Genomic DNA, 15602 nt, shown 5'->3' on the forward strand with positions numbered 1-15602 from the left:
GAGATGGCGCTCATCATCAAGAGCTTCCGCTAAATCCTCAAGCAAAGGAGGGGGAAGGACTACAAACCCCGCTCTAAAAAGGTGTGCTACAAATATGGTAAGCCCGGTCATTTCATTGCTAAATGTCCAATGTCTAGTGAAAGTGACAGGGACGACGACAAGAAGGGGAAGAAGAAAGAAAAGAAGAGGTACTACAAGAAGAAGGGCGGAGATGCCCACATATGTCGGGAATGAGACTCCAATGAAAGCCCCACCGACTCCTCATCCGACGAGGACGCCGCCAACATCGCCGTCAACAAAGGCCTCCTCTTCCCCAACGTCGGCCACAAATGTTTCATGGCTAAGGACAGCAAGAAAAAGAAGGTACACTCTAGAGCCACCCCCAAATATACAACATCTAGTGATGAGGGTAGTTCTAGTGAAAATGAAGATGATTTACTTACTCTTTTTGCCAACCTCAGCATGGAACAAAAGAAAAAATTAAAAGAACTAATAGAAGCTATTCATGAGAAGGATGAACTCTTGGATAGCCAAGAGGACTTCCTTATTCAAGAAAACAAAAAACATGTTAAATTGAAAAATGCTTATGCTCAGGAATTAGACAAATGTGAAAACTTGACTAAGGAGCTTAGCATTTGTCATGATTCAATTTCTAGTCGTGGAAATGAAAATGCTAGTTTAGTTTCTAAGATTAAAGATTTGAATGTTTGCAATGGTTCTATTTCCTGTCTTAGAGATGAGAATGCTATTTTAAATGCTAAGATAGAAGAACTAAAAAATTGCAAACCATCTACATCTACTGTTGAGCATGTTTCCATTTGCACTAGATGTAGAGATATTAATGTTGAAGCTATTGATGATCACATTGCCATTATTAAACAACAAAATGACCACATAGCTAAATTGACTGCTAAAATCAATGAGCATGAACTTGAAAATGAAAAGTTTAAATTTGCTAGAAGCATGCTCTATAATGGGAGACGCCCTGGCATTAAGGATGGCATTTGTGACACCCCTGGTGTCAATTTCGCGTCATGTCGGGAGATTAATCCTAATCTCGGATGCTCAGTAAAAATTTCTATTTCTCGATCGTGCCTTTCTCTGTTTATCAGGCTTTCTCTAGGAAGTTCACCGAATTCAGAGTTAATCGATCGCGAGAAACAACCAATTTTGGAGCGTGTTAAAACTTTTAATTCTCGGAACTAATGCAGACTCGAAGATCATTCTCGAATTATAAATCTCATCCGAAGCTTTTTAAATCAAACTCTCGACGACCGTTATCTGATCTGAGCCCGAATCTAATTCCTGAACTTCGATCTATGTCCGACTATTTTAATCCGAGTCCGCACTCTCAGGCGGAATACTCGATATGTCGTCCTCTAATTAATTCTTTCTCGACTCGGCCAAATATCTCATGTCCGAACCGAACTCGAAACCCTGTATCGACAGCGATTTTAAAATATCACGATTCGCCTTCTCTGACTAAAAATCGGAAAGCTGGTCGTATTCCGAGACAATTTATTTTCGAATAATGCGTAGGGATTTGTTGCCGAGCGAAGTCAAATAAAACTCTCAGTCGAATTAGTCGCCCGATCTTCCGAAATCTTTTTTTCGCTCTGTTTTTCCGTAGCGACGAATTCTGCGGGAGCATTTTTATTCGGAAAAATAAATTAGCGCGACCCGATTTCATGTTTTGGGCCAAGCCCATTCCAGCCCGGCCCAGCCCACTAAGGAAACCCTAGCCCTAATGCCCCTCTATAAATAGCAGCCCTCTCCTAGCAAGTGGAGGCATTTTTGCACTCCCACCCCTCAAAAATTTTCAGCCGCCAGCAACCTTTCTTCCTCCCACGCATAGCAGCCAGCGCGCAGGGAGCTTCCCTGTCCATGGCGTCTCCTCCCCTTCCTCGAGCAAGCTCCAGCGTGCGCGGGGGGGGGGGGGGGGGGCAGCAACCTCGACGGTCGGCCTCTCTCCCCTGCTGTCGCTCGCCCTACAGGGATGGAGAGCAGCCGTGCGCTCCCTGCAGGCAAGCAGAACCTCCAGCCGAGCGCGCTCCCTGTCCTTCTCCTGGGCGTGTCCCCTGCTCCACGGCCAGCAGCAAGCCAGCGCCCCTGCAGCAAGGCACCCTCTTCTTCTCCCTGGCCGCCCTGCTCTCTGATCCATGGCGCCCAGAAAATTCCAGCCGGCTCCCCCTTCTTCTTCCTCCAGCCAGCAGCTCGTCCACCTCTCTCTCCCATGGCATTTCCCCCTGCGAGTAGCGCTTTCTCCGTTGTCTTCAACCTCCGGTCGCTCCCATCTCCCTGCAGCACCCTGTCCATTTTTTTTCACCCAGCCGATTCCCTCTACTGTCCAAGGCGCGGGCGCTATTTTCCCATGGCCGAGCAGCCCCTCGCAGCGAGCTTCTCCTTTTCCCCAGCGCTGCACAGCTCCTCCACGGTGAAACGCCGCTGTTCCTGCAGCCCCAACACCTCCCCTTGCTTCCTCGCTGCCAGCGCTGCGCGCGTGCCACGTGCTCGGCAAACTGTCCAAGTGGGGTGTTGCGCAGCGAACAGCACGTCGGGATGCTCGTCGGGTGTTTGCTGTTTTTGCGCAGTGAACAGCACGCCATCGACGCTCATCGAGTGTTTGCTGTTTTTTTTTGCGCAGCCCCAACATCATCGTCGTTCACCCCGGTGAGACCGCGACGCTCCTTGTTCGATTCCGCATCAACATTATTTTCCTATGATTAATTATGTATGTGTGCTGCTTTGTTTTATTTTTGTGGAGGAGATAACCCCGTGTTTTGCGTGGAGAAGGCAAGCCGCTCGACGCTCGTCGATGTCGTAGCGATGCACAAATCGGAATCACCGTCGTTCTTGCAAACGCTGATTGGGTTTGTTTATGGTGAGCCATGTCGCTCTCGATTGCCTCGATTAATAAATTATATAGATGCGGTTGAAATGTTTTGGCGGTAGGTCGTAATATGGTCGTGCTCATGATTTCGAGTTAGAGATTGGTGGTCGTCGATTCGTATAAATTGGTCGATGTGGTGCGTGTTTAAAAATTGTATTGGTATGGATTGAAGTTTGTGGCGAAAGAAAAGGAAGTAGAAAAGAACTCGGATGTTTTTACGTTTCGATAGGAAGATGTGCGATGTGTTGTTTGATGCGAAGGATAGGTTTTACTAGTTTAAACGGTTAGTCGGCAGACTCGATCAGTAAAGCTAAAATTTATTATGCGATTAAAATGAGGTGACTCTATGTTTTCGAGTCGGATAAATACCATAAAGCAATTAATTGTTGATACCCAAAGATTGTTAGAAACAAGTAAACGTGCTCTACCTATTGCGTCAAAGGAAATATGGTGTGTTGATTAATTGGGAGCTACGTGACCTAATATAGAAAAGTAGTTAAGAAAACTAATCGAATTACTTTTAGCTATATTTTAAGTTAAGATGTCTAAAATGGTGAAACTAGTTTTGTTGGTCTCATAGTGTTATGATTGAGAAAAATATGAACTTGTGTATGAATTACTATTTTTTTATGCTGTGTTAGCCAACGCTTGTTAAATAGAGGAATTCAATAGAGGAATTCAATTGCGTTAAGTGATTGTTATATGTAGGTGTTTCCAGTACTTCAAGTGGTGGCAAGTTAATTAGTAGACTCCCTATATGACGCTAAATGTCTAGGTAGAATTCTGAAATTTGTGGTGCCCAAATTGTCGAGTTAGAGGTTTAATTCAATCGATGCCGATTAAGTGGCTGAAAATAACTAGTAAAGAAGTTGTAGATGTAAAACTAGAAACTAGTATGCATATGTCCTCGTATGATGTTGTGGTCTAAATGCGTATGTTTATGGTCGTGATGAAAAGTAGTAGTGCTCAGGTGATGTCTAAATTAAAATGCAAACTATTGGTGAAAAGCGCTTTGATATTGATTGTTATAGAGAATGCATTGTTAATTGAGTATGGTGCTTTTAGTGCGCAAAATAACTTGTATAAGAATTAGTAAGTCTACCTGTTAGTTCTCACTTAGGTATTTTAACTCTAACAATTGTCAAAGTGTTAGAATAATTCAAGTCTTTAGAACATGGCAATTCTTGAATTGTATAGGAGCTGAAATTTATTAATTTCTGTTTTGGACTGCGCGCGCTGTTTTAGTTGTGCTGTATGTTTGATGAACTAAATTGTGTTTTCTGTAGATATGTGCTATAGAAAAGTGGTAGATAACCTTATTATCTTGCTGGTGTTAAAATTTGACAGCCATAGGTCTGACAGTTTAGGAGTTATGCTTTTTACAAATTCAGTAACTGAATCTGTCCAAATTCTGTACAGATTTCAGAAACTGTATTGTTTGTTCAATTTAATGTTGCAATCTGTTCATGGTCATTATAAGAAAGTTGTAGATGCTTTTCTGATCTTTCTTGTGTTAAAATTTGATAACCACAGGCCTGATAGTTTAAGAGTTATGAATTTTACAAACTGCTTGCTGTGTTCTGTCCACTATCAGGGCAGATTTCGAAAACTGTAATGTTTGATTGGATTAAATCTGGAATCACTTCTTTGTGATTATAAAAGTTATGTAGTGCTTTTGCTGAGCTTTCCAGAAAGTCTTGGATCACTATTTTTGGTGATCTGAAGATTAAGTTATGGATGTTTAAAGTCTGAAGACTGAATCTGTCCAATTCTGGACAGCAAAGCCTTCTAGTGTATTTTATCCTTAGTTAAATATTGAATCACCTTAAGATGTTTATAAATGATATGTAGACAATTTTATTACCTTTCCAGAAAGTCTAGGATCACCTTGTTTGGATGTCTGAATCTCCAGTTGTGAATTTTTGAAGTTGCAAGTCTGAATCTGTCCAAATCTGGACAGCGCTGTTGTGTTAACATCTTTTGACCTTGCTAAGTGTTTAATCATGTTGTGATGACAATACCAAAGTTGTAGAGAACTTTCTAAACTTTCCAGAAAGTATTAGTTTGCTATTTTTGGATTAATATTTGAAAAGTTATGATTAAAACAAGTAGCTGCTGTGCTGCTGTCCTAAAAATCTGCATGTGCTCAAATGAATATTTAGTTCACCATTTTGGCTAAAAATGCTTAGTTAGCACTTAACGAATATAGACTTGTGATGGCTAAACTTAGGTTAACATGTGCTTCATGATTAATGTGCTTGCTTGCTGTAGTTGATTGTGATAGAGGAGTCCATCGACATTGATGCGTCGGTCCTCTATTAAACTTGTGTTTGTGATGCTTTTGTGTGATCAATAGAACTAATGCAAAGTCGTAGCAATTAAATAAATGTGTGTACCTGTGATATCGTATTTGTGTTGCGTAAATAAATAAGATATGGTCGTCTTGTTAATGGTGTTAATGATGAACGCTGATAACGTACGAATAGCTAGCGCTTGTGTATAGTCGTTGCGGTGTCTTACTACTTGGTGTTTAGTTCGCTACCGTGTATTGTATATCTTGTGATAACTTTTCATTATATTCATACATATGCATCTTGCATCTCATTTAGGACCGAGAGATGGTGATCGTGCACGTGATATGGTGCCAACCACAGGATGCCGTTGGTGGACGACCCAAGGAAGGATGGACGTAACCAGTGGATGCTCGCCAAGCGAGTACCTCCCCAGCAAACACTGTCTAAGTGTTAAATTAAAGGCAAGCCCCGGTTTTATGCATAACCGTTATATATGCTATTTTACTGCACTTAATGTTTGTAGGCTTGTACTGTGCACTTAAGTGTAGGAGTTAACTGAAACCCTAGTTGCATGAACTCAGGATTCCTATTGAGATGAATACTAGTATGCTAGGTCGAGTAGCTGCTTATTTAATTAGGATCTCGGTAGAAGTCGAGTGATTTTTCTAGCACTCGCGCGAGGTCAGGACATTGATTGTACCCACTTTCATATCGTACTAATGTTGGTTTGTGGGCAACAATCCATGGGGATTGGTTGTTCACGGGATGAAAATTTGAATAAGGATTAAGGTGTGGTACCGTGAGTCAAGCGTTTGAACGTACTAAGCACATGCCGAGAAATATGGTAAATCGGTAAGCCTAGTACCTGATTGAACCTGGCAGTGGACTTTACCCCTCACGCGACCTGAGACGAGGTCTCCCATTCCGGTTATGGTGGGTACAAGTGCGGTCACTGCACGACGGCCAGTCGGGGTCAGTGAGGCATTGTACGCCAAGGCGGTGAGCCCTGATCTGCTGACGGGGAATCGATGGGGACAGTTGATATGTGTAGGGACGGAGTGCCCCTACATGTCGTGTGTTTAGGTTTACCTTGCAAGGATAAAAACTCGATTCGAATCGTCTGCTTCTCGCAGCTAATGAGACTGCTTGATCCATGCTGCTACATTGAGTAATAAGTGGAAATGAGGTGACTGGCAAAAGATGTTGTTTGATAAAATGTTTGATACCATGTATGAATAGCTAGGTACACATCTAGTTTAAAAAGGATTATACTAAAACTTGAAAAGCTAAAACTTGATTTTAGACTCAGCTAGTGCTTTTGGCAACCAAACCCCACAGCCAAACAGCTGCATGTCTAGAGGTAGAGGAGTAGACTCCTCACACCGGGTAAGTCTAGCTGAGTATTAGTATACTCAGCCTTGCTTGTGGCATAATTTTTGCAGGTACCCTTAGGATGATTGGTTGATGGTGTGACTTAGCCTCCATCCCTGCCACCGGGATAGATGGTCGAGTGGGTTACCGCTTCCGCAGGAGAGGACCAGGAGGAGTAGCGTGGCCAGGCTTCGCCATGTTACTCGGGTTTTCTCCGTTAGTTATTTCCGCTGCATTAAAATTTATGGTTATTATTTCTGAAACTCCGATAATGTAATCACTAATGGTACTTCTTAAATTTGTGGTATTATGCTTTATTGTATTTCTCTGTGCCTCACCTTCGAGTGAGCTAATGGTATTCGATCCTGGTTAAGTGGCTTTATCGGACTAGATCCGAGGGACTGACGGTTTATTCCTATTAAAGTGTGGTCTAGCCTCTAAGGCGGGACTTAGGCACTTAAGTTGGAATAATTCGGGCGGTTCCGCCACAGCATTGGTTTCCAACAGGGAAGCAATGTCAAGCTTAATGCCCCCAAGAGATTGTCCAACTTTGTTAAGGGCAAAGCTCCCATGGTTCAGGATAGTGTGGGTTACATTTTATATCCTGCTAACTATCCTGAGCACAAAATCAGGAAAATTCATGCTAGAAAACCTCACACTGTTTCTCATCATGCATTTATGTATAAAAATGAGGCTTCTAGCTCTAGGCAATCAACTCATGTTAAATTACCTAAAAAGAAAACTCCTGCTACATCAAATGAGCATAATGTTTCATTTAAGACTTTTGATGCTTCATATGTTTTAACTAACAAATCAGGCAAAGTAGTTGCCAAATGTGTTGGGGGCAAACACAAGGGTTCAAAGACTTGTGTTTGGGTACCCAAGGTGCTTGTTTCTAATGTGAAAGACCCAAGATCGTTTGGGTACCTAAGAACAAGGCCTAAATTTGTTTTGTAGGTTTATGCATCCGGTGGTTCAAGTTGGATAATCGATAGCGGGTGCACAAACCACATGATAGAGGAGAAAATGATGTTCTCCTCCTATGAGAAAAACGAAGATCCCCAACGAGCTATCACATTCGGGGATGGAAATCAAGGTTTGGTCAAAGGTTTGGCTAAAATTGCAATATCACCTGACCATTCTATTTTCAATGTTTTTCTTGTAGATTCTTTAGATTACAATTTGCTTTCTGTTTCTGAATTATGTAATATGGGCTATGAAAGTTGCCTAGAGGGGGTGAATAGGCAAGTTAAAACTTTTTCAACAAAAACTAGAAACAAACTGGGTAAAACCGGCTCAGTCGGTGTCAAAACCGGTTCAACCGGTTTGAACGAGCTCAACTAAAGAATAAGATATAAAATGAATTGATCTCGATATTCACCTAGTTAACTTTGGAAATGAGATGTTCTAGATAATCCACAGGGTTCAAAGTAGTAGATCTGAGAAGGGCACTTCTCAAAATCCACACACCAAAAAGATATGAACAAATCTTCCATGGAAGGGTGAGAGAACGAAGAACATGAATAAGCACAATGAACAAGAACACAAGAGACACAAGATTTATCCCGAGGTTCGGTCACACCACCAAGGTGCCCTACTTCCTCGTTGAGGCGCCCACAAAGAGCCGGGTCTCTTTCAACCCTAATCCTCCCTTCGCCGACCACAAAGGTCAAGCCCACAACTAATCTTTGCTCAACGAGCGGGTAATACAAACTTTCTTGTGGTCTTCCACAAGATTTGGAGACTCACAAGAGACACCTAGTCGTCTAGGAGCTAGAAGCTCCAAGAGTAATGAATCCACAAAGAACTCGATGTAGTACCAAAGCTCGAATGAAGAAGAGCAAGAGAGATTTGGAGATGAAGCAAAAAAACCACAGCTCTCAAACTCACTCAAAGATTTCTCTCCAAAGATTTGAAATGGGGAGGCAAGAGATGTGTGAGAGAGAGTGGGAGGTGTTCTTCAAGTTAGAAACAGAGTTTGGGTCGTGCTCTTCTTGTGGGGAGAGAGGTAGGAGTGAGTATATATAGGTGGGGCTTCAAAACTAGCTGTTGGACTGATTTTGGTTGTGGAGGACCAGTTGAACCGCCCCTAGGACCGGTTCAACCGCCTGGGGCAGGCTGACAGTCAGACTGGCAGACTACAGGCCAGAATGCAAAAATAGGTCCTGACACTAGTTGAACCGCCCCTAGGGCCGGTTCAACCGCCTGGGGGTCAGACTGACAGTCAGTCTGCCAGTCAGGAGGTCAGACCGGTCAGGTGACCCTAACGCCGGTTGAACCTCCCCTAGGGTCGGTTCAACCGGTTTTGACCAGTGAGGTCTGGGGAAAAAACCCTAGCTGAACTTTCCGTGGACCCCGGTTGAACCTCTCTGGACCCAGGTTGAACTTGCCCTGGACCCCGGTTGAACCTGCCTGGACCCCAGTTGAAGTTGAAGTTCAGCTGGAGTTGAGAAAGGTCAACTCAACTGAAGTTCAGCTCAGCTGCAGCTGAAGAAGCTCAACTCAGCTGAAGTTCAGCTCAGCTATAGTTGAAGAAGTTCAACTGCTTTTCAACAAGAACACTCTAGGTTTCTCAAACCTAACCATGGTCAACCATAGAACGATCAAGAGATTTGGTTTTCAAAAAATAGCTTTTGAATATAGAGGCTTGAGCTTTGGCAAACACCAACCTTCTTTTTGGATCCCCCTTTATAGTACGACGATTCCTATACTCAAGTTAAATAAAATATAATTAAGTAAACTCCTTGGGTAATTGGCGTCTCATGTGTGATTTCTCCATGGCATTTCTTCATAAGGATCACAAACATCTTTGTCTCACCTTTTGAAGCAAACACAACTCAAACCCTGTGACTTGTACCATATCACCTTTTATGAGTTCAAATCATGGCTTCAAGTCACCGTACTGATGCATCAACATGTTATAACTCTTCATAGCTGATTAGTTGATCGACTTAGTGCAAGTACTCTCTTCTTCACCTTAACCATGGTACCTTGGTCCACAAGCCGTCGCTTGACCTTCACCTTCGCTTAGTTCCTCGAAGCCCTTTCCTTGCTATCTTCACCCTATCAAGCCATTCTTGAGTCACATCATATTGAGCATCTACTGAGAGAATCATTTCTTCAATATTGTGAACCTTGCTTGAATGTCTTTAGATATAACTGTTAAGATCAATCAAGCTCTAGTTTGATTCTCATAGAAGCATATATGGATTGATAGTAATATGGTCAAGCCAATTCACGATTCCTCATATCTGATTCACTTTGGCTTGACCAATCCTCTTAATCACTTCATCCTCTATTCTGATCATATGTATGTAGTGATTCCTCAGGTCTTGTCCATATATTAAAACCAATATAGAGATCATATTATATCCATTTACATTGTCTCACTGGTTATTTAACCTTGTGTTGAACCTTTGTTCAATGATCATTATACACTATTCAAGTATGTTCATCATACTGAATTTCATGTTCAACACTTAGCAAACTTGTTAGACCTTTAAATGTGTTGTTATCCAAATCACCAAAACTCACAAAAGGGATGAATGCACTTTCAATCTCCCCCCTTTTTGGTGATTGATGACAACACATTTAAAGCTTACATAAGATTTGATAAATAAGACTTTGAATCCTATGATATAGTTTCCTCCCCTTAAATATGTGCATTTCAGGAAATAACACTTTTGTACTCAAATGCCAAAAGCACATATTTGGGTCAAAGTATGGAGACAACTTATATCATACTATTCATGGGGTGCAGTGTGTCATAAAATAAACGTGATGCTCATGACATAGTATGCACTCATCAATTTTCTACATCTTATGTTTTTCTTATGACTTCCCCTTTTGTTAATTATTTCTCCCCTTTTTAAAGTCTTCTAACACTTAGTTACATAAGACTAAAGGTAAGCTTTAATGCAAAATTTCTCCCCCTTTGTCATAAATCTCCAAAAAGGATACAAAGAATATAAAGGGTAGAATTTATGATTAAGCAAGATGGGAACACACTATTATGAAAAGGTTCCTTAGATGGCACAAAGGTAATGGAGAAGTGACATGAAGTGATATACCTTTGCATTTTACCTTTTCAAGGGGAGTTCCAAACTTGTGTTGGATTTACAATTCATTTGCAAGCTCTTGTTGGTATAGTTGTGACATAGGTCCAAGATATTAAATGAAGATTGTCATACTAAATCGAAGGTGAAGCTTGATACCTGGAGTCTAGATTTCACCTAACATTTTCTTATCACATGAAAATTGCACAGGTATGGATTCTACAACTAGTGATCATGTACAAAAAATATCAATTGAAAAACACCAATTGATACAATTTGTTAGATAAGCAGATCACTAATTGCATATTACACTAAGTTCTCCTCAAGTTTTAGTGTGCACATATATATGAATTCAATTGATACTTGTTGAGAGTACTTATTTGCAACTTAATGTACCATTGGCATAAAAGGTGTATCAATTGAACATAATCATGCAACATAAGGAATATGTGCACTATTTAATCAATTAAGTTCTAGAAAGGAGAATTCATAAGCTATGCTACTTAGACATTTGCAAACCAAAAGAATATGATACATGTTTACCAATTTTAGATGACGTTGAAGTAGCATATACAAGAGAAACTCATTCTCCTATGAAATGTATAAAAGATACATTTATTGGAGCAAAGAATCTTTGATACCCATCAAATTTGTAGTGGAAGTGATTGTCTTTGCCCGAAGGTTCTTTTCTAATTTGAGACTACACATATAATAGACTTGAAAATGAAGTTAGTCTCAAAGATTCAAATTATAAACCATTCTCCCCCTAAATGTGTGCATACAAGTGATGAATACTCGTTTTACCTTATGCACTTGGACTTGTGAGGCTAGGGGAATAAGTTCTATAATTTGAACCTTGGTACAAACTGTGACACCGCAGTGTCACCTAGGGTTTCTTTCAAATACCAACCCAAGAACCATTATTTCATGTGAATCAAAGTAAGCATGAGCATCAAATTAACATAAGTAAGAAAGAATCCACCAAGTATATACTTAAAAGTATCATGATCAAAACAATTAAGTCTTTAAAAAAAAGGGTAAGAATGTGCAACCCTAATAAAAACCCTAAGTGAGCCCTATAAGCAAAATGCAAGAAAATAAGAAAAAGGGGATGAAAAGTTTAAAATTTTGACTTGAGCCAATTATAAAAATTAAAGTATATTTAATGAGCAACAAGAAAGGTTCAGAAAGCTTAGCCAAAATAACTCAAATAAATCCCCAAATCAGCCCTTGAACTATGAACCCTTGGAGAAATTCAGATTTTTGAATTTCTGAATTTCAGACCTCTTCCCAAAGATCATCTGCGTTCTCTGTTTTTCGAAACTCGAAGCCAGGAGATCCAAATATCAAACTTGTGCCAAATTCCCTTGAACACATCATGGAAAAGTTTGAACTCAAACCAAATTCATTTGACACGGTTTTGGCGCAGTTTGACCTCGGGACCAGGCATTCTGACACTGGCACCTTGGTGACGCTACAACTCCCTGTCCCTAGCCTAAAACCACGCGACGTCCATACACAAAAGACAAAGCTTGGTCAGGTGAACAAATCCTTCACAACGATCTTGCCCAAATTCGCGGAGATTTGCACCCAATCGGCGCTTGAACATGGGCAGAGGCAACGAGAACACGTGTTCGACCGTGGCTGACACCCCCGGTTCACGCCCGTTCGCGCATCGCGCCTCCCAGTGCACGCCCGCGCGCGCTCGCCGGTCCACGACCGCCCGTGCACCGCGCCGTGCCTATAAAGCCTTCCCAGGCGCGCCCCACTTCGCCCCGCACTCAGTAGCACCGGCCAGCCACTTTCCCTTAGCTCCGGCGAGCTCAATTCTGCCCACCATTGCCGCCAGAGCTTCGGCCACCGTGGCCAGCCCACTCCAGCCATCCGCAAGTCGAGCCAGTGCTTCGGCTAGCTCCGCCAGTAGCCCATGAAGCTCGCCAAGCCCTCGGACCCGGCCGGACTTCACCGGAGGCCCGAGATCGACCTCACCGGACTTCGGTCTTCCGCCGCCGCGCGTGGACCGAGCTATCCAGTGAGTCTCCGACCAATTCCTTGCACCCATATCTTCTCTGGCATCCCGTGAACCTCTCTGACCCATCCAATTTCTCTATCTCGCCGTGACCAGGCCGGACTCCTCGCTGCCGACGAGCATCCCCGCCTGCGCGCGTGGACCGACCGACTCCGGCCATCTCCGACGACGACCCGCACACCGTTGTGATCCCCGAGACCTCCCCTACGTCCTCGACCACTTCACCGGAGCAATCTCGCCGCCGGTAAGCCCCTCCGCCCTTTCTTCCGCCGCAGTTACTGTTTAAGATAGAAGAAGGACCTCGGGTTAGGATTTGTAGAACCCGAGGGGTTTTCTGTAACGTCAGTGACTCATGTGAATAGTAGCTTAAGGACTGATTCGCGAGGAAAACTTAAAAACCCGCCAGGGACCCCAGTGCAAAGTGGATTTCCACTAAACCAATTCTGTTATTCTTTTTAAAATGACCAGAGAACTTAGAAAACCCATAACTTGATGAATTTTTAATAAAAAGTTGTCAAACTAATTTTGCTAGCTCCTGAATATTATGAACTATCATTTAAAAATGATAAACCCTATGCTTTCTGTTCTGAATTTTTGAGTTTAAAATTAAAAACAGAAACCCACCAAACCTAGTTTAATTAAGGAAAATTAGTTTTTCTTCTGTGCTGAACTTAGGAAAATTTGTAGATGATCAAACCTCATTTAGACACTGTTTAAAAATAGTAAGAACCCCAGCATTAGAAATTATGATGTAGTTATTCATTTAAAGCTATTTTTCCTAAAACTTAGAGAAAATCAGAAAGACATTGGAAATTATTGAACAGTGATTAAGATTATTTTTCCTACTTTGCTTATGTAACAGAGAACCTAGGAAAAATACAGAGACCATTGATTTGGACCAGTTTTAAATTAAAATGTTTTATTTAGCCTTATTTGGACTGAAAATCAATTATTAGAGTAGCAAAACTATAACCAAAGTAAATAATAAAAATCCAGTGGGCTTACAACCACCAGAGCCCCACTACAAAAATAAAGAGCACCTCAGCCCAACTTTTTAAGTAAGGAAAATAAATACAAAGTGATAATAAGGCATTTTTCAAATAAATCATGAACAACCCCTATTAATGTGATAATGGGCAACCAAAAATTAGCTAAGTCCCTGATGAGATAAACTACCAGAGAAAAATGCAAACCCATGAAAAAGAAGCAAACTCACACCTATTGCTAGTGATATGTGAGAAAGGCCACTTAATTCAAATAATGCATACCACCCTTCCCTTAAGCAAAAAGATGCCAAACTTCAAAATGATTGCTCTTGCACAAAATAATAACCAAGAAAAATAAGAACTCTGTTGTTTGATATTTTTCAAATATAGTGGTAGTAGAAAGCACCCATTTGGCTAGAAACTTGAGAAAACCATAGAAAAATAATTAAAAGGTATTAATGACTAGAAATTTGTATCAAGTCATGTTATAACACCTAAAAGCCAGAAAAAATGAGTTTTAGAGAATTACCCACTGTTAAATAATAGTTGTAGTTCAAAGCACCCCTTCTGCCCTAAAATTTGGTAATTTTGTCCAGAGCAAACCATTCACTTTCTGATCCCCAAATTTTGAGACAGAGAATCCTACACCAGTACCCAGCCACTGTAATTTTTGCAGAATTTTTAGAATTTTATAAAATCAACTTGTAGTTCAAACCTACTCCAAAACATTAAAGAGAATAAAAGAAAAGGGAAGAAGAAATAAACCTCACCCCAATAAGTCTACTTGAGAACTTATCAATTCTCCCTAAGACTTAAAAAGAATTCAGTGGAACCCCAAAAATTAAACCTACTACTTACCTTAGCTAAGTTTAAACCAATTTACCAAGTATACCACCCAAGGGTCTTACATAAGTAAAGTTAACTTTGTTGAACTCAAGAAGATCATACACCTTTAAAGTTGTAATTTCTAAAAGCACATATCATATCATGCACTTATATTACGCATTGCATTCATTAGATTGTAATCTTGCCGACGGAGAGTACGTGCTCATCCCCGAGCAAGGACCTGTCCAAGAGGAGGACCAGGAGCAGGCTTCAGAGGCTGCTATTGAGGATCTCCCCGCAGCCCCAGCAATTGAAGGCAAGCCCCGGTTTATATGCATAACCGTATTATTATATGCTACTTTACTACACTTAATGCTTGTAGGATTGTAATGTGCACTTAAGTGTAGGAGTTGCTTGAAACCTCTAGTTGCATGAACTTAGGATTCCTTTTTGAGATGAATACTAGTATGCTAGGTCGAGTAGCTGCTTGCTAATCAGGATCTCGGTAGAAGTTGAGTGATTTTTCTAGCTCTCGCGCGAGGTCAGGAATTGATTGTATTCATCTTGATAACGGGATCTTTGTTGGTCTATGGACTTGGATCCAAGGAGGATGCCTTATCCATGAGACGGGAAAAATGAATTAAGGATTAATGTGTGGATACCTGAGTCAAGCTTTTGAACGTACTAAGCACATGCCGGGAAAAATGGTAACCGATAAACCTAGTACCTGATTGAAGCCGGGCGCGGACTTTATCCCTCATGCGACCTGAGACTGGGTCTCCCATGCTAGCTATGGTGGGTACAAGTGCGGTCACTGCACGGCGGCAGCCGGGGTCAGTGGAGCATTGTATGCCAAGGCGGTGAGGCCTAGACGCGAACGGGGAATCGATGGGGACGGTTGACATGTGTGGGGTCGGAGTACCCTGACATGTCGTGTGTTTAGGTTTACCTTGCAAGGTTAAAACTCGATTCGAATCGTCTGCTTCTCGTAGCTAATGAGACTGCTTGACCCCTTGTACTGCATCGAGTAAGAAGTGAAATGTGGTTACATGAGATAATTTGTTGATTGAACTAATTGATTGTTACCATGTATGCTTAGAAGGAGCAAATCTAGCTAAGTTAATGATGATAGAATTTGAAAAGCTAAAATTT

General features: G+C 41.5%; 1 long non-coding RNA gene across 2 annotated transcripts; it reads left to right on the forward strand.

The window, feature by feature from the left end:
* Positions 1-1814: 1814 nt before the first annotated feature.
* LOC118472082 (uncharacterized) lies at positions 1815-6866 on the forward strand. 2 transcript variants are annotated; one of them, XR_004849632.1, is made up of 3 exons: positions 1815-2670; positions 2765-2881; positions 5500-6866. It is a non-coding gene; the product is annotated as an uncharacterized lncRNA (long non-coding RNA). The 2 variants fall into 2 exon arrangements; XR_004849633.1 differs by having other exon boundaries at positions 2768-2881; positions 5500-5645.
* The last annotated feature ends 8736 nt before the right edge of the window (positions 6867-15602 follow it).

Source organism: Zea mays, chromosome 5 (genome assembly GCF_902167145.1).
Source record: "Zea mays cultivar B73 chromosome 5, Zm-B73-REFERENCE-NAM-5.0, whole genome shotgun sequence".
Lineage (NCBI taxonomy): Eukaryota > Viridiplantae > Streptophyta > Magnoliopsida > Poales > Poaceae > Zea > Zea mays.